Source organism: Camelus bactrianus, chromosome 11, assembly GCF_048773025.1.
Source record: "Camelus bactrianus isolate YW-2024 breed Bactrian camel chromosome 11, ASM4877302v1, whole genome shotgun sequence".
Lineage (NCBI taxonomy): Eukaryota > Metazoa > Chordata > Mammalia > Artiodactyla > Camelidae > Camelus > Camelus bactrianus.
In genome coordinates, this window is record NC_133549.1 from 61,880,620 (window position 1) to 61,904,920 (window position 24,301).

A 24,301-nucleotide genomic window follows, 5' to 3' on the forward strand; every position below is an offset into this window, starting at 1 on the left:
TGGGCACATTATTATCAACCAAAGTTCATAGTTTACATTATGGTTCACTCTTTATGTTGTACATTCTGTGAGCTTTGACAAATGCATAATGACATGTAGCCACTATAGTATCACACAGAATAATTTCATTGCCCTAAAAATCCCTTGTGCTCCATCTATTCCTCCCTCCCTCTTCCCACGATCTTTTTATTGTTTCTGTAGCTGTGCCTTTTCCAGAATGTCATTTGGTTGGAATCGTACAGTTTGTAGCCTTTTCAGACTGGCTTTTTTTTTTTTAATTTAGAAATTTATTCTGTTTAATCCACAAGCTTTATATAGCTTTAGTTTAAAAAAATCAAAAATAAAACAGTGAAAACAAGACACTATTTCAAGTCTGGGCCCTTCCAGCCTTCCAAATACAAGAGCTCTGAAAGCTGTGTATACCAGTTGGAAGAACAAGACAAAATTATGAATGGAGCCATGACATTACATTAAACAAAATTTTATATAATTGAAGGATCTTTCCTGGGACTAGTTAATTGCCTTAAACAAAAAACACAACAGAAAAGAATGAAATTCCAGTGTTCCAAATCAAGTTGTTACACATGAATATAACCCACAGCATCCTGGCAAACAACATGCTTTCATTTTCTGTTTCATCCTAGAGCTCGAATCCTGATACATTTCAGCAGAGACTCCACAGGCAACAGGAAAGATTGTGGCATTAAAATATTCATTTATACTTTTGTGGTAGTTCAATAGTGGTCTTATTTCTGGGCAAGCTTGCAAACCATACAAGGTTGGAAGCATCATAACTTAAGCGGGTGCTAGGACTCAAATGAGAGAAAAAAAAAAAAGAAAGAAAAGGTAAAAAGAAGGAAGATAGAAAAACCTCTGGGAATAGCCAGGGGCATTTAAAGGAGCTATATGAATGACAACAATATTTAAACCCCCTTTTTTAAAAGGAGATTTTGGGGGGGGACTTAATATAGTTCACGCTAAATGAATTTATGTCAGCTGTCAATGAAAGAATGTCACTAATACACTGTGGACACCTTTTGCAATGTAAATCCATGCCCTTTTTTTACATGGTGAACTTCAACGTAGCAATTATTACGACAAATGTTCTAGTCTGAAGCTCAAACACATTTTAGCAATTTTGAAATTGAATTGCATACAAACCAAATAAAATTTACATCATAACAAACATTTCCACCTAGGACTGTGGGGACACTTGAGCCTTCCACATTGATCTCAGGGCCTTTTCCCACAGGTGTTTTTCTAAGCCTTCAAGGTTACCTTCAGCCTCACTTTCAGTCTTCTTCTTGGGCTCCGGCTCTGCCTCCGGTTCCTCCTGTGCCAACGCGGTTGTGGGAGCAGCGGTGGCTGCAGGGGCCACAGCTTTCTCCTTCTTGTGTTTTTTGTACTTCTTGTGCTTCTTATCCTTTTTGTATTTCTTGTCCTTCTTTTTCTTTTCACGTCCTTCTGGGTCTGAATTCCTTGCCGGTGATGGACTTGGTGTTGGGCTTTTAACCTTTTTGACCGGTACCGCTGGTGACCAGTTGGTAGAGGGTGACTGAGACTGGATAGGGGATGGAAGTGCTAGGGGTTTTTAGCTGCTGGCTCAGGAAATCCTGAGTCAGATAGGGAAGATGAGACCCTCCCTACTGACTGAAGGCTTGGTGAGGCAGCTTTTTCTATCTTTTTGGGTTCTGGAGTCCTGCAGACTCTCCTAATGGGCCTAGAACTTGGAGATGGGGACTGCCTTCTTTGGGGTAATGACGATGCTCCTCTTCGAACAGGTGGAGGACTTGAGGAGGTCTGAGGTGCTCGAGGCTGTGGTGAGGGTGAATGGCATTTGTTTGGTTGTGGCGACCGGGCCTGCTGGGTAGACGGGCTTGGGTAAGACCCCTTCCTATGCTTTGAAGACAATGAAGGTGAACGTCTCTTGGTGACTGGGGAGCTCCTTTGTTTGGGAGATGTCGAGTGGGAGACCCGACGCTTTGGTGGTGGAGACAGTGATGCCCTTCATTGAGGAGGAGAGGGTGAAGCCGTTCTTCTCTTTGGAGGTGGAGAAGGAGAGTATCTCCTCTGCTTTGGAGGAGAGTATCTTCTTGGGGAAGGTGAGCGCCGACGTGGGGGGAGGTGAAGGAGTCCTTCGTCGCGGTGGTGGTGTGGGCGACCTGTGTTGTCAAGGAGGAGGAGCAGGAGAAGGAGAACGTCGCCTTCTGACGGGTGGTGGGGAGGGACTTCTCTGTCTACCACAAGGAGAAGTCTCTTTCTGGCGTTTTTCAGGTGATGGAGAGGCACTCTGGAAAGGGGAATGTCTCCGCTGCCTGCCTACCTCACCGTTCTTCACATGGGACCTTTTGGGTCACTCACCTTCTGAGGAAGAGGGGGAGCCAGAATCAGATGAAGACTGCTGGTTCTGGCATCTGTGCTGCACAGAATCGGCTGCAGCCATTTTGCCACTTTTATCTTCTGATTCAGATAACTCTACTTTTCTAGGCTTGGGTGCTGGTGAAGGGGGCTCTTTTCTCAGTACCTTCATGTTTTGCCACTTTACCTGAAGTTCTTCCTGGAGAAACAGAAACACGACTTTTCCTTGTATGGTTGGACTGCTGGGGTGTTGGGGAATGACAAGCTTTTGGCGGTGGAGCTGCTGGAGGTGATGGCCTATGCCTTCGCCTCGGAGGACTTGCTGAAGGAGATAACCTACGAGTTTTTCGAGGGGGGCTGGATGTCCTTTTTGGAGGCTTTGGCGGTGACCGGGAACACGATGAAGATGAAGATGCGCTACTCCCAGGCAAGGATGCTGATGAATGTTGCCTTTGTCTCACTGGAGACCTACTCCTTCTATGCCTTGGTGGAGGAGGCATTCGTTTTGGTGGAGTTCTTTGAGGAAATTGCCGGCTTCTTGGGCTTGGCCTCCTTCTAGGTGAATGTGATCTTGATCGGAATCTATGGCGCCATCTAGGTCGAGTATGAGAAGGAGAACGAGAACGTGTCCGGGATCTTGACTTGGAACGTGACTGAGATCTTGGCCTGGTCTTCTCCTTTTCCTTTTCTTTTTTGGAATTTTTCTCTGGAGAAGGTTCTTTAGGCTGTGGTACAGATTCAGGCTTGGGAACTTTCAGAATGTCACTAGTAGAAGTGGCCTCTTGTACTGAAGTTTCTTTTACTTTCACTGATGGTTCTGGGAGCTCTGGAGTTTTTTTCCTTTTTCTTTGGAGGAGGGGATAGACTCCAGCTCTTGGTTCTGTGATGAGGAGATCGAGAATGACTGTGCTTTCTCTCTCTCGTGACAGGGGAAGATCGTCTTCTAGGGGAAGGAGATCTGGATTTGTGTCTTCTTGGATTCTGAGACCGCTCCCTTTTTTCTCTGCTGCTTTCTTTCTCTTCTTTATTCCTCTTATCCTTGTCCACATCTTGCTTTTTCATAGATGCCAACTTTTCTTGTTCAATATGTCTCTGCTTTATTTGTTCTTTCTTCAGTTCTAGGAAAGCAGAAGGGATTCCAGTGATGTTTTCTTGTGCGCTTAAGAGCAAGGGCCACAGATCTCCCATAAATTCTCTGGCATTTTTTCCATTCAGAAACCCAGTCAGGTTGATTTGCATCGTTTTGGAGTCTGGATTCTTCACTTCCAGCTGGTTGAATATAAACTCAATCACAACATCACCTTCGAACCCAAGGATTTCTGTTACTCGTTTTGTTATCCAAGGCTTTATAACCTCCAAATTTATTTTGCTCATATCTACCTTTTTTTCTAGGCATTCTGCAAATTTCAGCTGCTTCAGGAGCTTCTATTTGTTGCTGAACCAATTATCCTATTCTGCACTTGTTCAGTGGAAGAATCCCGCTTCCATCTTGCTGCTTTGCTCGGAAATCAGTCCCTATCCTCAGACTGGCTTTTTTCATTTAGTAATATGTCTTTTAAGTTTCTTCCTTGTCTCTCATGGCTTGATAGATCTTTTTTTTTATTGCACATATATTTTGAAAATTTACCTATATGTACTGTTCATTGTTTCTAAGAACATTTAGAGCTTTAGCTTTTTAAACTTCCATAGTTATCAAAGGAATAAAGGCAACCACAGAATAAGAATTAATTCAGAAAGATACATACACCCTGCTATTAACAGCAATATTATTTGTTATTGCCAAGATAACAAAGCATTCTAAGATGTGCACATCAATAGTTGAATAGATAATAAAGATGCAGTGTGTGTATGTGTGTATATATTTTATACACACACACACACACATAAAATGGAATACAACTCACCCATAAAAAGAAGGATATTTTGCCATTTGCAGCCCTTCATTCACTTTTTTTTTTTTTTACTTCAAAAACCAGAAATTTTTAACTGGCTAAGACAGTTCTATTACATCAAAAACAACAAAATACCTAGAAATAAACTTTACCAAGGAGGTTACCTATACTCCAAAACTGAAATGACACAAAGAAATGGAAAGATTTCTTGTGCTCTTGGATTAGAATAATCAACACTATCAAAATGGCCACACTGCCTAAAGCAATCCACAGATCCAACACAATCCCATCAAAATATTCATGACATTCTTCACAGAACTAGAACAAACAATCCCAAAATTTATAAGGAACCACAAAAGACCCCAAACAGCCAAAGAAATCTTTTGTAGGTGGTCTGTCTTTTTTTTCCCCTTTCTTCTTTTTGTTCTCTTTTCTTATGGTTTGGTGACTAGAGAAGGTCCTTTAACATTTTTTGTAAAGCTGGTTTGGTGGTGCTGAAATCTTTTAGCTTTTGTTTATCTGTGAAGCTTTTGATTTCTCCATCAAGTCTGAACGAGAGCCTTGCTGGATAGAGTATTATTGGTTGTAAGTTTCCCCCTTTCATCACTTTATCTATGTTGTGCCACTCCCTTCTGGCCTGTAGAGTTTCTGCTGAAAAATCAACTGATGGCCTTATGGGAGTTCCCTTGTATGTTTTTTGTTGCTTTTCTACTGCTAATTTTAATATTTTCTCCTTATCCTTTGTTTTTGTCAATTTGATGACTGTGTGCCTTGCTGTGTTCCTCTTTGGGTTGATCCTGTGTTGATCCTTACCCAGAAGTGAGATCTAAGCACTAACACCACCTTCTCCTCTAAACAGGTCTCTCTCTCTCTGTCCCATACAGTTCCTGTCTCCCACTTGTCCACCAGAATCTTAGCATTATTAGTTAGGTCCACTCAACACAAGTAAACGATTTTTAAAAATCTCTCTGTCCATAGTGAAGTTCGTTGTCCTAAGGACTCCTCTTGCCTCACAGACATGAAGAAAGTTGAGACGTCCAACAGTGACACTTTCTTCACATACACCAGATCCACCCCCGGCAGTAGGAGACAGCACTGGGCCGCCCCTCTCAGCAGAATCTGATGTGCGATCATGGTGCACTGAAGGACATCCCTGACACTGAGGGCAAGAAGTCCTTCTATACCCAGAGCTTTACATCTTGTGACGTTTGCCAAAGCCTTAGACAGAAACAGAATGGGAACAGCACACCAATGTCTACTTGTCATTCTCTGAATAAACTTTAATAGGAAACTACCTGGTATACAGAGAGCTCTCTGAAAGTGCATCCATCAACGGACCAACAGTAAACAGAAAATTCTGGTGAAAATGGGAGAACTCTTGTTTCACACAACTCCAAAAAATGGGTAACGCCTTTTTTGGTCAGGATTTTGTTTCCACTTTCAAACATTCTTTTACGGATACACAGGTGCCAGGATGGGTGACAGAGCCAGCATCCGTTTCCCTCTGACACTGCAGATTCAAACAGATTCTTTAGCTTTGGTAAAACTGGCTTTGTAACATGTATCTGATTTCCTTCAAGAGTTTCCATAATTAAAATACAGTTTTCCCAAAACTTTAGAACCTCATCTTTTTTCCTCTCAGACCAGCAAAACAGACTTGGGCCTGCTGTAGGTCAGAAAGATGAGGAAATGCAGACTGCTGCAGTGATTTGTGTCACTTCGAAGAACAACGTTGAGATGAGGTTCCCCAGGTTTTTCGGGCTTTCTGGCAGTGACCTCGCATGTGCTGCCGCTCCTGCGGGCCTCCTGGTCCTCCAGTCGCTGCGGAAGAAAGCGCAGTGTCTCCATGCGCTCCGTGGATGCCTCCCCTGCACAGTGCCCCAAGCAGAGCCTGGGGGTCCCGGCTCTGCGCAAGCAGCGCATCTGCAAGCATCCACTCTTTTGCCCCGTGCACCGCCAAGGCCAGGGCAGGCGCCCCCAGAATTTTTTTCTTACAATGAGAACTTTTAAGATCTACTCCTTTAGCAGCTTTCAAATATATAATATAGCATTGTTAACTATAGTCACTATGCTGTACGTTGTATCTCCAGAATGTCTTTATGTTAGAAATAAAGTTTGTGTCTTTGACCCCCTTCACCCACTCACCACCCCCCGCCAATGGCAAATACAAATCTGTTTTCTGTTTCTTTGAGTTCAGATTTTTTTAGATATCACATATAAGTGAGATCATAAAGTATTTGTCTTTCTCTGACTTATTTCACTTAGCAAAATGCTCTCAAGATCTTTCCGTGTTGTTGCCAACGGTAGAATTTCCTTTTTCATAGTTGAATAATATCCAATTGTGCGTGTGTGTGTATATATATGTATACACACGTATATCATATATATAACATGTGTATCATGTATATCACATTGTCTTTATCCATTGTTCCATCGATGGATACTTAGGTTATTTCCATGTCACGGCTATTACATATAATGCTTCAATGAACATGGGGGTGCAGATATCTCTTAGAAATAGTTTTCCTTGAATAATTACCCAGAAATGGAATTGCTGGATCATATGGTAGTTCTATTTTTAACTTTTTGAGAAACTTCTATACTGTTTTTCATAGTGGCTGCACCAATTTACATTCCTATCAGCAATGTGTAAGGGTTTCCTTTTCTCTGCAACCTCACTAACATCTGTTATTTCTTGTCTCTTGGTAATAAACGTCCTAGCTGGTGTGAAGTGATATCTCATTGTTGTTTTGATTTGCATTTCTCTAATGATGAGTGATGTTGCCACAGTACCTCTCCCCACAATACTGTTACTATCGTTGTTTTACTAATAAGCAAACTATGGTTTGAAGAAGCAGAAAATAATACGTGACAGGAAACAACATGCCCCAAATCTCAAATCTGGTAACTGGTAGATTAGAATACATGTTTGATTAATTACAGATTAATTAATTTTGCTTGTTTTTAAGGACTATGTCCAATTCTAGGTAGCACTTTCATCAGTTTTTTTTTTTTTTAAACAGAACCTATGGAGTTATTCTGTATGTGTATTAAAAAATTAAGTTTTTCATTCCAGACTGCAATTTGTGGTGCTGAAAGGAAGGGGTTTGGACGAAGTAGTTTAGATAGAGGAGTTTGAATGAGGAAGTCATGATGAAGTAGTCAACCATCCTGTATTGACTTCATAAAGTCTTGTCTTTGGACTGTCCTTTAGGAATCCTTGGAATACATAAATCAGGATTTTTTTTTTTCTTAATGGTCAGATGATGCTAAATTATGCCACAGTTAACAAATGACGTAAAGTCTTAGTAGTTACAACAAGAAAGGTTTATTTTGTGTTTGCACTGAATGTCCCTTGTGGGTTGGCTCTGACTCCACTTGATGTTATCATCATCCCTCTACTCAGGCTGACAGAACAGCTTCTATTTGGGTCTTTGACAGGCTGGGGTAGATAGAAACGAGACATGGTAAATATGAGCTAGCTCTCAAAGTTCTTACCTGGAATTGACATGGATCATTTTTGCCCACATTTGACTGGCCAAAGCAAGTCACATTGACACTCCTGAGTTCAACAAGGGGTGGATATACAAACCCCCTACATGACCAAACCTCATGTCTGTAGAGCAAGATACATAGTCCTCTCTCAGGGAGGTAGACATCAGGGGCAGAAACTTATTTTTTTTTTCATGATAATACAATCTATCATACCTCCCATTGCCTGGGTGTAGCAGGCCTAGGTATTCTTGTTTAAAGGTTTATTTTAAGTGGTGGCAAAGTCATGGCTGTCCTGATTGGGGAGGGCAGGGACTAAAATAAAGGCATGGTAAATAAATTTCACTAAAGAGAATAAAAGAGTGAGCTGAGGTCATCTTTTACTGTTTCTTTCCATGTCTGTCTGTAAACCAACCCAGCCCTCCATGGACATATAATGTACAGGATCTGTACACTGAAGTCCACCAGACCTGGGCTCAAATCCTGACTTTACCACATTCTGACCTGTGAGAACTCAAACAAATCTCTGATCCTATTTTCTCAGATAATCATAACTGCTCAATGACTAGCATTAATTGACATTGTAATACTTTTCCTAGTATCTAATTCCCACATCTCTTATTATAATTTAGCTTATTTCCTTGTGCTCAGTACCAGGGTCATTTTGGTAGCTTTTCACATATTTAGAAAGCATTGTTTTGTCACCCTACCCCTACAACCCCCTCCCCTCAATTCTCAGGTTCTTCAAACCATGGAGCCATTAGCCTGTTTTCCTTAATTATTATATTCACTTACCTTCAGATTCTTCATTCTTTGAACAAGTGGTCCAAAGGAATATATAACATACCCAGGAAGATATGAGAAATATTAAGCACAGTGGGGAGATTGTTTTCTTGCTCTGAGGTTGATACGTGTTTACATCAGATTTTGCTAGCCATATTGTGTTGCTGAATTACTATTTTTTGATGTTCCGGTTACTGAAAGTGGGAGGGAGGGGGAGAGGACAGATAAACAGTGTTCAAGAACCAGAATTTACCTCCTTGTTGACAACTGCCTTCTCCCCAGGACTGGGGGCCCCTGGGAGGCCTACCATTTGTTCAGTGGGGAAGTCAATCTGCTTTTTGTTCCCTGTTCAAGAGGAAGTATCAAAGGCTGGAAACACGATTCCTCTGACAACCTGGGGGTTTGCTTATCTTGCTTGGGAGAAGGCTCCTCTTTGTAGATCCCTTGTGTGTTTCATAGAAAGAGTCATATACTGACTTTTCAGTGAGATAGATATTAGATGCAGACAATTCTGTGATTAAACAACCTTTTTCAAATGGACAAGAAATATGTCTTAATACTCAGGGGTTTAGAGGTAGGTTGTAATATTTGCTCTGGTTTTTTTTTGTTTTTGTTTTTTGTTTTTTTTTTTTTTTGGCTGTACATTGCTATATTTATTGAGCAGGTGGGAAAAATAATGTACCCTGAGGTAGATCATCTTTTCTGTTAGCTGGATAAATGAGTGAAATTATGATCCTGGGCCCACTTTGCCGTCCTGGGTCACTAGGCATTCAGTTTAAGGTAGTGTGAGTTGCGAGGGATGGATAATTGTGAAGATTTTTCAGACCATTGAACTAGCAAAATTGGACAAAACATTAAATCTAAGTAGGTAAGAACAGAAAGAAATGTTCATGTATCTGACTGAGCATAAATATAAGCAAGGTGATGTTTTAATGTTTGTCATTGATATGGATCATGTGTCTATAGGGAGTGGAAATGAGAGATTACTGTGGGGAAATAGAAGCAGTTGATGACATTGGTTTGTAAATTGCCTTTGGGGAGACCCAAAACTTGGCCAGTTTTAATGTATACAGGACAGGCATTAAAATTACCTTCTCTAGAAGGCCCCATTAATAAGACATTCCCTGTCTTCTTAGCTGAATTTTAACTCTTTGAGGTCTCTTAAAGTCACTGTGTTCCTGGCTCACAACCCAGTTATCACTGGGTTCTTTTGACAACAGAATGCCTACTAGGCTACAAAATGTGACTGACAAGAAACCTTTGTTTTATTTGAGCTGGTTAGTTTGGTTGGTTTAACCAGTAGTTCGAAATTCAGCTGAAACCAGGGACTTTTTAAAAATACATTCACTGCAGCTCTACCTGGGATTGCTGGCATCAGAGATTCTGAGGCTAGGGAGTTGGAATCTGTTTGTAAATCTTCCTGGGTGATTTTGACATAGTATCTCCATGGAAGGCTTGGGAGCCACTGGAGAAGAGCATGTGGCTAAAGAGATTTCTCTGCTGAAAGACCACTTCATTGATGAATAGAGAATTAGCAAGCAAACCAGTATACCAAAACCCAGTAAAATAGTTCCCTATTTCTGAACTAACACAACTACTACTAAAAGGGAAAGCACTAGCAGAACAAATAGATACATTTTGATTTGTGGTTACTATTGACTATTAAAGAAAAATGACTATCTCTGAACAGGATATTTTGGTTTAGTTGAATATTTATTGCCTACAATTTGCCAGGCACTTTGCTAGTTTCTGTGAAATATAAACATAAGCTTTGATTTTTCCTTTTGTAGAGTTTATAATTTAAGTGCTGTTTTAAGAAGGTCTAATGACACTTCTGGAATATTATGGAGGTGCTGAGGTTATAGGGTCAAGACCTATTTTCTTCAGATAGAATAGGTCAAGTTACCTTATTTGGTCTGAGTGGAAGTAAGAGGGATCAAAAACACATTTGCTAACATAGTTATGACAGACAGTGTGGATACTCAAAGCCATGACCCTGTTTTGTCTGCCTCCCACTCTAGACCCTGGAGAAGAGATATCTCCTGCTGCTGGACATGGCCGTGTGACCCAGTTCTGGACAATGAGAGGTAAAGAGAGATTTTTTTTGAAGGTTTCTGGGAAAGAGGGTTCTCTTACAGATCAGAGAGAACTTCACAAATTGCTCTGCACCACCTCCTGCTTCTTGACTTCGAGGATATTACTTAGAGTTTCTTGCTGCCATCAGGAAAACTAAGAGAACCTCAGAGTCACCAACCCAGAAAGGTGACACTGCTAAACTTCTGAATCAAGGCCAAAAATTGCCTACCTTCTCAGTAAGTAAAATGAATCTTATGTTAAGCCAGTATTTGGTTATTTGATACTTGCAGTCAAAAGAATTCCTAACAGATACAGTATAATTCAAGGCATGTTTCAACTGTTGGCTTTATTTTAACCTTTATGTTTTTAGAGAAAATGTCCTTACCTTCTTTTTCTGGTACAGGATATGGAATAAGGTGGCATTGTGGTGAAATTTGTTGTTTTTGCCTGCTCGATTTCCATTTCTCCTTCTTCTGGTGATGTTATCCTGATTTCTCCTGAGTTGCTGCTCTTCCTCTCACTCTCGAACCTTAGGGTTTAGTGGCACTGACCCCACCCTAACAACAGGATCAAATATGAGTGTTGGGTTTGGCAGATCACTTTTGCATATCAGTGACATTGTGACTGGTTCAGAGATAGGACCAAGAAACAGAGTGAGAGCAGATCCTGATGGCAGTAGTCAAGCCCCTTAATTGAGAAATGCCTGAAGCCTGGTCTAAATCCAGAAATTAATAGATGGGAATATAGATTCTTTTTGGCATGGGTAGTTTGAGTTAAATTTCTGTTACCAGCAACCAAAAGAGGACTGACTTCTAAAACTGTGCCACCAGAGCCACTGCATTTTCATCATCAGTGGCATCTGTTTTGGAATGTTCTAACAGGAGCTTGGTCACAGATCAGGGATGTTATAAAGGGAATTCTAGCTCTGAGTAAGAAGTTAGAGTAAATTACTGTTAAGGTCTCTCGATTCTCAAATTATATGATGCTGTAAACAGCCCATGTCTGTAGGGAGAATATGGCAATGGGAGAATCACAGTGCCTCAAAGGATGGTGAGCAGCCTGCTTTTGTGCAGTACATCCTTGATAAATGCTAGATGAATTAAAAGGACTGGGGATTTTGGCATTTTGGAAATAACACCAGGCTGTTAGTCTAGAAGTATAGATTCTGATTCCATTTCAGAACTGGGTCCCATTTTTAAACCTTGGCTAGCTAGATTGATTTGAGCAAGTCCGTAACCCATTGGTGACTCAGTAAAATCATTTGTAAAGTGGGAATGTAATTTCATGGTTGAAAGGAAACTTTGGGAGAAGAAAATGTAGTGGCAGGGAAATAATGTTTATTGAGGATCTACCGTGGGTTAAGCTTTGTGATAAATGCTTTATCTTTAATTACTTTGTTTAATTGTTAAACAAACTGCAGCACATGTTATCATCCCAATTTTTCAGATGAAGTAATGGAAACCTTAGGTAGGTTAATTAAATTGAATGGGGTTATACAGCTTATGAATGGATGAACTAGGCTTTAAAAGTTGTTTCTGAGATCAAAGGCTGAGTTCATATTTGCCATACCAGTCTAGTTCAAACTCCTTATTTTACAGACATACTTCAGGCTGAACAAGTGAATGGATGACAAATCTGGTACTAGCCCCCATGCTTCAAGGCTTCCATAGACTCTGATAATGATATCTGCCCCCCCCCATTTCATTGAATTATTGTTTGAAATCAGACAATGGCTAGGAAAGTGATTTGAAAGGTGTAATGTGCTGTATAATATCATTTAGAATCCTGAGCTTGAAAGCTCTTAGGTCTCTTTCTCTCTTTTTTCTCTCCATCATTAGAATTTGCTTCTCTCTGTGGGCTTTTCTCTTTCTTTCAGACCAATTATCTCTGTGAGACGGGCACTACAGCAGCTCATGTAGGCTCATGTCTTCTCAACTTTCTGCACAGAAGAATTGGCTTAAACGAATTTAGAGGCTTAGTTGTCTCACATGACAGGAACTACAGCTACAGGCAACTCCTAGAATTGACTCAGTAGCTCTAGGATGCCAAGGAAAGCATTTCAACGATTCACTCCTGAATTTGTTTAAGCTGATAGTAGTTTTTCTGTTACTTGGAGCTGAAATGATGTTGCACCTGGCTCAAGCTGATCAACTGAAGGACTATAGTTATTGGTCCAGGCGTGGGCACTTGACCCAAGTCAGGATAAACAGAGCCCTCCAGGAACTTTTGAAAGCGAGCTGTAAAGAAAAACAATTTCCTCCATGTCACATGGCTACACTTAGCTGCAAGAGAGGTTGAGAAATGAGTATTTAGCTCTCCAGCCTTTAGGGTAGAAGATGTTGTAGGCATTACCAGTGTCCACTATTACCCAGTTCTCTTCTACCTCCAGGAACACTTCCCTTCCTCATGAAGTTAAGTGTGGTCATATTGATAGTTTTTCCCAACAAGGCATATACAACATGTATCATTTTCAGGACAAAGCATTCAAGAGCTATTGTGTGAATCCCTACGCTCCTTTCCACAACACAGGTTATTCTGGGGTTGCCACAGCACCAAAGCAGCCCTGGATCACTGAGCCCTAGCATGGGTGACAGATGCCTCAGCGGGTTGCTTGGTTGCAGAGAAGACTTGCATAGGTAGGAAATAAGGCTTTCTTATTTAAATCACTGAAATTTGAGGTCATTTGTTATCACAACATGACCAGACTATCCTAACAGAGAAAGCAAGGGAAAGGAAAAGAGGTTTGGAAATACATAATGTATGAGCTGACTTACAGTGTCTGCCAAAGGTGGATCATTAATTAATTAGAGCATGTGTTAGAGTGAAGTAGGGGATGAAGGAATGCATAGCAGAGATGGGACTACCATGACATTGCTGTGAGCCTAGCTACCACATACTTGAGTATGCTACAGCTGTCCAATGAATTCTCCTTTGTGTTCACCCAGAATATATTAAACATCATTCCAAAGGCTCTTTCTAGGTACTGAGGACATCATGGTCAATAAGGTAGACATAGTCCTTGCTCTCACAGATTTTCTCTTAGAAAACTTGGCTTTTCAGTAATCAATTACAAGTAATGTTAAGTGTATCAAAAATGAAAGTGTTGTTGGATAATGTAGGCTTGGAGATCAAGAATGCTTTCTGGAGGAAATGATATTTAAACAGAAATACAATGAATAAGAATATTAGCTAGTCTCACAAATAGGAATGGGAGAATTCTGTGGGCTGAGAAAACAGTAAAGGTCCAGCCACAAGCTGAGAAACTTTATGTCACATTCAGGAATGGAGTAAAGACCAGTAGGAATAGAATATAGGAAACACAGGGAAAAGAAGGATACATACAGGCTGGTTTTAGTGTTTGATTCATTTGGATATTTTCCTCACCTCCTTACTCATTTCTTGGGCTTCCTCCTCCTGCATCCTGTATTCACCTTCCCCATTTCCCTAGTAAAGCTGTAAGAACCTACGTGCACACACTTTCCTTGGCTGGCTTCCCAGGGTGTATTCAGCCCTAGGCTGCCTGCCTGTTTCCTCACTGTAACTCTTCCATCTCCCTCTCTCTTTCCACCCTTTATTTCCCTCTCTAGCTAGCACAGTATTCTGCCTGGGTCTTTGAATAACACCTCCTTATGTGAATCCATCCAAAAATTTGTGTTCCTTTTAAAGAAATTCCAATCCAAAGAAATTTTACTCAGGGGGCCCTACACAGCCTGCTGGGAAGAGCACTTACTACTGGTGTTGAAGAATAGCTGTGGGCTGCCCTCCTTTGTCTTGTTGGCTGGATCCCTTAATCCTTCCAACTTTACTCTGTTGAAATTCAATAGTGCTGGATGGCTGTAGTCTTTGAACCCTTTTCTCACAATGCCAGATTCAATAACATCACCTGGCAGAGCCAAACCGCCTATAAGCTTGTTTGGGTTCTTTCATTTCATAGCACATATTGCTTCTGTTTGTTTGATTTCTTGTGGAGAATTTAATACCGGCTATAATCTGAATTTTGCAAAGAAAATTGACTGAATTCAAATTACTTGTGTGTAACAAATACTGTCACCCTGCTAAATTGCTATTTACACCAGTAAATATAAACTCAAATGCCTTTGCTTAGGTTGAGTGCAATAATTTTAGAACCCTCACCTAACGTATAAACTAGAGAACTTAAATTGAAAACTGAAACTGTGAGGAGGGTGAGACAAACTGTAATAAGCAACTGCTCAGACTCCCTCTGTTTTCTAAGCAAGAAAATGGTCAATAATACATTACTTGCATCGTCTACATAACATTTCATGAATTGACTTGGCCACTTGATTGACACATAATGGGCTTCCTTGAAGAGAAACTATAGCACCCAACCCAATCGATCACAGTCTCTATTTCACCAGGGGGTGGAGAGAATCTGATATCAGTTCAGGAAAGAAAAAAAAAGGAAAAAGCCAGAGCTCAAATGCTGTACTCTCAGAATAAAAATATTCCTTGGAAAACAGCATATAAAGGAGTCCCAGTCAACTTCTGTGCCTTATTATAGGAAATCTTAAAGATGTAGGACCTATTTAAAGCCAGGCAGTGCTTCAACCATTTGACAATATTATCAGAGCAAATAAAGGAGAATTGTTCCTCTACTAACAACTTAGGACACCAAATGTTTGGGTTTTCCACACCAAGAAAATTTCTAAGTTTGTGCAGACACCAACTGAGAGTCCTATAATTTAGTTCAATTTGGACACTAACTACCTGGACTTAGTATTAAAACCCGTAGGTTGAGGGCTCATTACTAGAAGATTGCCTCCTACTTCAGACACCAACTACAAGTAGTGGGTCCCCAGGTTACCTTCATTTTTGTCTGACTTGGCTACAAACTGGGGGTTTCCACAACTCCCTCCTCAGGTTCAGCAATGTGCTGTAGTGGCTCACAGAACCAGGGAAATACTTATGTTTACCAGTTTATTATAATGAATATGACAAAGGATACAGATGAACAGTCATATGAAGGGGTACTAGGCTGAAGTCTGCAATGGTCCTGAGCACAGGAGCTTCTCTTTCTGTGTAGTTGGAATGCACCACCCTCCCAGCATGTGGATGTGTTCATTAACCTGGAAGCTCTCTGAACCCCATAGTACAGGATTTTTCATGGAAGTTTCATCACAAGGCATGATTGATTATTAACTTAATCTCCAGCCCTTCTCCCCTCACTGGAGGATGGGAATGGATTGGGCTTTAAGTTACAAGCTTCTAATCATGGCTTAGTTTTTCTGGTAACCAGCCCCATCTTGAAGCTGTCTAGGAGCCCACTAAGAGTCCCCTCATTAGAACAAAAGATGCTCCTCTCACCCAGGAAATTCCAAGTTATCTAGGAGCTCTGTGTCAGGAACCAGGGTCAGAGGTCAAATATATATCTTATTATATCACAGAAGGACATTCTGAATTCTTTTTTGGTCTCACTACCTAAGAAAGTCTTCACTCTGTTTAATCAAATATTCTTACTTTTTTTCCCCCTGTATATTCTTATTCTGATACTGTGGTTTTCAAACTTATTTTTATTTAACTCCCAGTACCCCTACCTTTTTTTTTTTTTTTTTTTTTTTTTAATGAAGCCTCCTCTGTTCTAATATATACTCTGGTTGGAGTGTGATTGAAGGTCTGGTAGCCGCACTTCCACAGTCCCCTTACCTTTCTGTTCTTGCAGTGGAGTGCTTCATGGAATCCCTAATGTCTAGGGCGGAACATTTTAAAAACTACATCATAAATATGAGTGATTCAACTATCTATTGGCTAAGGGGAGCTTCCTTTCCTGTAGTCTGGAGAGATTACTTGTTTTTCTTCTTTTTGCTCCCACCTCTGCCCAGAGTGTTAAAAATGTGTCTGGAACACCCTGGATGACATTTCTGGTGACATCAAAACACTACTTAGATTCCAGTTTTATATCTTCCTTTTCACGAGCTGGTCAAGTTCTCCTGAGACGTGTTTACCAGAAAGAGCCAAAGGCTGAGTAGCAGTTAAAACCTGACATATTAAAAACCAAAGGAAACTCAGGTAGGAAATGTCAGGGTATTGATTGAGCCTTGAAATTTGTGTGTATATCTTATGTCTAAATTTTTGAAAATAAAGTGAAGGAAATGAAAACAAAGATCTCTTAAAAAAAAAAAAACAACTGAAAATTGCCCCCCCATATCAATCAGGGTAATTTTCATCTAGATGTTAAAAAATTCAAAATACTAACAAAATTTTCAGTGTGAACTGGATTCTTGCTTTGTATAATAACCTGATTCCTCTGCACTTGAAAAAATATGAATGAAAACTCTTCATTGCATATCATTGGGACAAATCCTGTCCCATATTGGGAGGGGAGTACTGTATTAAAATTGTGGGAAAGTAATGCAGGGCCATACGCTTTATTTCACTCTTGCTTTTTTTCACTCCTCTCAAAACAAAAGCAGAGCAGTTTGGGGATGATAATAGGTGAATAGGCTTTTCTTTTGAAACCTAAGCTGCCCCTGGGTATTCATTATTCTACTGTACCAGAACCTTGACATCATGGTAACAAAGGTCATTCAGTCTTATAACTTCATTAACTTAATACCTAATGAAGTAGATGAATGTTTTTGGCAGCTTTTGTGTTTTGTTAAGCACTAAACACGGAAGCATCAAAATCCTACTTAGCTTTGTAAGTAATGGCATAGCTGTTCTTTTTCCCAGGATGCAAATTTGTGATTATCTTCTAAACACTCCATCTCAGAAAATATTCCAGTGTGGTAACATCTTATTTTTATTTTTTTAAGTTTTCTTTTTTCGTGCTGGAGAGATTGTCAGTAGTCTCAGAAGGCTAATCGACTTTCTCTGCATGAATGGACTTAATCTTCTGACGTTTAAGCTGATTCCATTCCAGGAAAAACTCTGTTTCCTGTCTACCTCACATTTGGACCTGTATGAAAGATGCAGCCTTGCTGCCAGGAAAAGTTTTTTCTCAAGGTGAATGTATTCAGTGAATTAAGTAAATTCATTTGAGGTACTAAAATAAAATTTTGGTTCATTCATTTTTTTTTTTCATTCATTGAACAGTATGTGTTGAACTCCTGATCATGTGCTAAGTGCACTATAGCATTAAAACAAGGGTATTTTATACCAAAACATAGTTTAACAAAAAATTTCCTTTGCAACTATGTGCATTGTCTTATGATTAAGAGAGTGTTTACATGGAAGACTAGATTAAACTGTGTAAGCATTATGATTAATGTCTAATTATTACATGATATTACCATATTTTTTTGAATGTTTTCTTACTGATTATAAATCAGTTTATGTATCTGACTCCTAATGGTAGAGGATGAAGTACTCTGGTTACAGGACTGATGTTTGGCTGGTTGGCACTTGTATAGTTATGTGGATAGTTCGGTTGTGTCTGTTTTGATTGGTGCATTCTCCTGCCACAGTGAATGTTACATATATTGAATATCATCCCTGACTGTGAATCATTATCTTGGATCAGGAAAAGTGTAAGAGTGATGCGGAAGGCTCTTGGGCCAATGTTAATATAAGGAAGTCATGTTTTATTTCAGGATATTTCCTTTTAATGGCAATTTAGAAGAATGTAGGACAGCCATACTTTTTGAATATTCAGAAGAAATATTAAATCTCACATTGAAAAAAAATAAATTGGAAAATCTTCTGCAAGACTTTTTTCTTAGTCAGACCAGGTTGATTTATTCTGCTTTGTCTGTAAGACCTCTATCTTTATTCTTTCAATCTCCCTTCTGCTCCTTTTTCACCAGCTTTCTTCATTCCTTTCTAGAGAGAAGGACCCTGAACTTGAAAAGGAGAAAGTTTGCCTCTCTGGGCTTCAGTTTCTTCCTCTGTAGAATGGACGTGGATGTTCTAGCTTGGGATTTTATAGACCATAGATTCAGGTTTGCATAGACTATCATTTCATTTTTCTATTAAAAAATTACTTTCCATTTTAGGTTCAGTACCACTTGGTTGAGAAAATTTAATCCCGCCACTTAAGTACTTTGGTATTGTGTCTGTCATTTTATGCTTATAAGTAATGAATTTAAGGTTTTGGTCTCTTCTTCCTCTTCCCAGAACTGGTGGTGGGGTAGGTATTGCTTATGTGCACTTAGGCATTATGAAGCTTGCAGGGGAGAATATAGCTGTTGGCTTTGAGTGAGGTGTTAGCTCATCCTGTCTGTCCTTAGTTGCTGGCATCCAGACAACTCTCAATCAGATTCCCATGGCCTCCACTCTGATTCTTAGTCCACTCCGGCGTCTGTGCCCACTTCCTGCTCGTCTTGACCATGAAGTCTCTTTGGATCCACTCACTCTTTTGGCACCTTCTGTGGACATCGAAGGGTTTTGCTAAGCTACTGTTGATAATTAGAATATAAACATTGACTTTTACCTTCAATATTTTACTATGGAAAATTTCTAACAAATAAAAAATAATTAGAAGAATTTCACACTGAACACTCATGTACTTACTACTCAGATTCTATAATTGACATTTTACTATACTTGCTTGGTCAAATATCTCTCCATTTCTGTATCCCTCTGTGATAGGCAGAGTGCTGGCCAGCCCAAAGATGTCATGGTCTAGTCCCTGGAAGCTGGGAATATGTTACCTTACATGGCAAAAGGAACTTTACAGATGTGATTTTGTTAAGGAACTTGAGATGGGAGATTATCCTGTATTATCCAGTTGTGCTCCTTGTGATCATAAGGATCCTTAGAAGAGTCAGAGAAGGCAAAGTGACAGTGAAAGCAGAGTCAGAGATTTGAAGATGCTATGCTGCTGGCTTTGAAGATGAAGGAGCCAGGAGTCAAGGAATGTGGGCAGAATTTAGAAGGTGGGAAAGGCAAGAGAATGGATTCTCTCTCAGAGCTTCAAGATGGAGCACAGCCCTGCCTACACCTTGATTTTACCCCAGTGAAATTCATTTCAGACTTCTGATCCCTAGTTAGATAACAAATTTTGTACTGTTTTAAACCATTAACTTTTCTTTACAGCAGCAATCAGAAACCAGTACATCATCCATCCCTCCATTTATCCATCAATCCATCTTTTTAAACCTTTTATTCATTTGAAAGTAAATTGCAGACACCAGTACATTTCCTTTCCTAATACTTTCGCATGACTGCCACCACCAAGAGTTCAATATTTGTTAATTGTTAAATATTTTTTCTTTTGAGGTAAAATTACCACACAATGAAATGAACAAAATTTTTTTCATGAGGTCCAAGAAATGCTTAAATCTGTGCAATCCAAACCCCAGTGGTGATAGGGGACATATAACCATCACTCCAGGAAGTTTTGTCTATTTCTTCACAATAAACCCTCCCTCCCCACTTAGGTAACTATTGTTCTTAATTTTTGCCTCTTCCAGAACTTTACATAAATGGAGCTATGTATTATGCACTCCTTTGTGTAAGGCTTCCTTCTCTCAGCATAATGTTTTTGAAGTTCATCATGTTGTTGCTTCTGTCAGTAGTTTGTTACTTTCTATTGCTTGGTATTATTTCATTAGATGAATATACCACTTTTATTTATCCATTCCCCAGTAAGTGGACACCTAGGCTGTTTCCACATTTTGGTTATTATGAATATGGCTGATATGAACATTTTTGTACAGGTCTTTTTGTGAACATATGTTCTCATTTTCTTGGGTAAATATCCAGGAGGGAAATTGATGGGCAAGTTCAGTTTAGTTTTATAAGAAACTTCTAGAATTTCTTCCATAGTGGTTGTACAATTTTATACTCAGTTGCTCTACATCTTCTTTAACTTTTGATCTTGGCAGTCTTTTTAATTTTAGCTATTGTATAGGGTATGTAGTCATATCTCAGTGATTTTAATTTGCATTTCTTTGATGACAAATGATGTATGCCAAGCTTTGCATTGTTAAAGCCAAGGAGCCCAACTTCTTATAAATTAAAACTTTGTCTATTTAGAAATTCAAATGATTTTTATATCCTTAATACACAAAAAGAGTTACCTGGTACTATACAAAGAAATGATGAGAGTGTGTTTGTAGAGGGGGAGTCAGTCCTAGGTTAACAGCTCAGGGTTTTTTCCTGTTGCAAGTATCTATTCTCCCTAGCTTATAGGCTCAGTGTGAGGAGCAAATGAGATGATGATTAAAATGTGAGCTGTTATTGTTTCAGTCTTACTAAAATAAAGACTATGATTTTTTTTTTTTTTCTTTTTGGGAAATGTCTCTTAAATATATGATATCACTGCCTTAATCCTGATTTAGGGACCATTCTGGTTACCATAAATGGAGAAAGAAAGGAAAATAATCAATGCAAGAGAGCACTAGATAGTTAAAACTGTCAACATTTTTAAAGGTGCATTTAGAGAAGCCTATCAGAGCAGCTTAACTGAAGAACAGAATATTTACTAGTGTGTTCTACAGAATGAATGTATTGTTTAGATGTGGGAGGTATTTATATTTATTAAAATTCTCTAAGACCTCCAGTTTGGAAGGGATGTGCTAGTTTGAGATTCCAGCCATTTAAGTGAGACCCCATTCAAATGGGAGAACATTTTTGTTGTTTTATCAGTATCAGACACACGGTTCCTTCTTTTTCTTTTTTTATTCTCTTTGTATCTAGATTTGTCATGACCCTTCTGTACTACAGAAACTCAGCTCCAGGCAAAGTTTTACAGCACAAAGTGTTCACAAACCAGTTCTATCTCCTGCCAAAGTGAAGAAAAATCTGATTTTTAGAGGAAAAAAAGATCTATATCTGTCTCCCTGGAGGGAGAATAATGCATTAGAAAGAATAGAAAGGTGTTATTTTCCCTCTTTTTCTGACCCCCTCCTGTTTTTTTGTCTCAGCTTCTCTTTGAACTCAACAGGGACTTTTCCTTAAACCACAAACAATCCTATATCCTTAAGGCCCGCCTCCACCTCCTCTGTTTAAAGAAATACATTTCACATGTTGAGGCAAAAGGGAAGCCAGTGTTGTAGTCTTTTCCAAAATACTTAAAGGAAAATGAACTGTGTATACTAAGAGGATTTTTGCTGTGATTTCAAATCATTAGATCACACTGCTTGGCTATGAGACCTACGTTCTTACTTCTTGGGTGACAATTTGAAACTTTTTGGTTAGTTTTATGAGTGTACTATGAGAACTCCCTGTAACATGGGCCTGTGCTACAGCCCAGCATGTGAAATAAATTTACTATTTTTAAAATCTTCTGTCACATTCTGCAAATCTCTTCTCAGCTAAAAAATCTGACTTTTGATCAATAGCACATTTTTTAACCTTTCAGTCTTGACTTATTTTTGTATGATGCATACTTAATTGGGGTGTGTGTGTGTGTGTGTGTGTGTGTGTGTGTTTGACAGTAGTGGGGGGTAACAGCTGGGAAGATAATATGCATTTTCCTCTCAATTATTTTTAGGTTGTTGAAGATGACTGAGCGAACTAAAAATTTCAGGAGGGGGAGACCTAGTAAAAAATGTGGCCTGCTTAAACTAAATGATTAAAATTTCAAAATTGGGACTGAATATAAATGCTAAATATTCTCCCTTCATTTTGAGAGCTTTCTGCCAGATAATGCATTGCTCAGGAGTCTTTTTTTTCCGGAATGGATGCCTCATTGAAGCCAAGTTAGAAACATCTAAATGTAACACTTCTGGGAATTCAATATTTTGGTTGTTAATTTACAATCACAAACAAAAGTTATACAAATGCTCTACAGATACATATTTATGAATTGATATACAAAATACCATGAGCAAATTTCTGAATTTAAAAATGTGTATATTCAAGTAATAGTTGTTCTGTCATGTTTTGTATTTGTATGGAATATGAAAAACAATGTATTATATGACATTATTCCAGTTTCAGCTATTCTGGTTAGTTGTCTCAATAGGCAAACTAGTATTTACTAGATTATGGCATAGGCAACATATTGTGGTCAATTGCAAATTAAGAAAAAAAGTAAGGGAAATAAATTTGTCTTCTGAGCTTTCAACTGCAAATGAAACCTAATGGATCAGAGCAGAGAGATGCCTTCCCCTCACAGAGGTGCAATGGCTTCTGGCCAGAGGGATACTGATTATTTGATTGACATTATTAACGTTTCATGAGAGACTGTTTATAAACTTATGTTTGCAGCTGATACAAGGCATCGTTTTCCTGTAAGTCTGTTTGCATTCTGATTTGAGCTCCCATTTCTCCCAAATGGTAGAAACTTAATTTCAATTTGTTCAGATAGCTACCTCCCTCTTGTTAGCCAAGGAGATGGGGACAGGCACAGGGCACCTTTGGGGACAGACCGGCATCTAATATCTTGTGGATTAGTGTTCTAACTCCTCTCTTAGCCCCAGGCCAGGCTAGGAGTCTGGGACAGATGTCCTGCTCTTACAGCACTGTATTCTTCCGAATCTATCGTCTTGGCAGGATTCTTCTCTCTCCCCACAGAGCCTGAACCATTGAAACTCAAAAATCAAGAAAACTTTTTCCTTTGGTATTCTGCTGTGTCCTCCCATCCCCAGAGGCAGTGACTGCAGAATACCTAAGTTCTTGAGTATGGGATACCAGAGAATGTTGGGGAAAATTCACATACTAACATTCCAAAATACTGTCTTGCCACTTGTGTAAACAGTGGGTCAGTGGGTTGCTAGGAGGGCAGTGTGGAAATGGCAGGGAGAGCGTCTGTATTGGCTGTGGAGGGGCTACAAAGGAGAAAGACAAAGATCTGAAGGACTCCCATAAGATGATCTGGTCCCTGAGCAGCTGTATCTTCATTACAGAGACAGATGCAACATTCTGTCTGAACCTACTGCCCATAACCATTTAAATCACAGAACTAACTCCCCCTATTTTGCTTTTACTGTTACAGGTAACCTTCAGACAACTTCACTTTCCACAAGCCTGGTTTTCGGGGAGACAGTGAGCCAGTCAGAAATGTGTAAATATTTGCATCACCAAAGATATGGTTCTTTTAAAAAATTTTTTTTAAATTGAAGTACAGTCAGTTACAATGTGTCAATTTCTGGTGTACAGCACAATGTCTCAGTCATGCATGTACATATGTATATTCTTTTTCATTAAAAGTTATTACAAGATACTGAATATAGTTTCCTGTGCTATACAGAAGAAACGTTTTTTTAAATCTATTTTTATATATAGTGGCTAACATTTGAAAATCTCAAACTCCCAAGTGTATCCCTTCCCACCCTCTTTTCTCAGTAGCCATAAGATTGTTTACTGTGTCTGCAAGTCTTTCTGTTTTGTAGATGAGTTCATAGTGTCCTTTTTGTTCTTTCTTTCTTTCCTTTTTTTTTTTTCTTTTAAGATTCCACATATGAGTGATATTATATGGTATTTTTCTTTCTCTTTCTGGCTTACTTAGAATGACGTTCTCTGGGTCCATCCATGTTGATGCAAATAGCATTATTTTATTCTTTTTGTGGCTGAGTAGTACTCCATTGTATAAATACACCACAGCTTCTTTGTCCAGTCATCTGTCAATGGACATTTAGGTTGTTTCCATGTCTTGGCTATTGTATACAGTACTGCTATGAACATTGGGGTGCATGTATCTTTTCAAATTAGAGTTCCCTCCAGATATATACCCACAAGTGGCTTTGCTGGATCATCTGGTAAATCTATTTTAATCTTCTGAGATATCTTCATACCATTTCCCATAATGGCTGCACCAAACTACATTCCCACCAGCAGTGTAGGAGGGTTCCCCT

General features: G+C 39.3%; 1 pseudogene; it reads right to left on the bottom strand.

Moving 5' to 3' along the window:
* Positions 1–1,195: 1,195 nt before the first annotated feature.
* Positions 1,196–10,553, bottom strand: LOC141579142 (serine/arginine repetitive matrix protein 1 pseudogene; annotated as a pseudogene).
* Between the last annotated feature and the right edge of the window lie 13,748 nt (positions 10,554–24,301).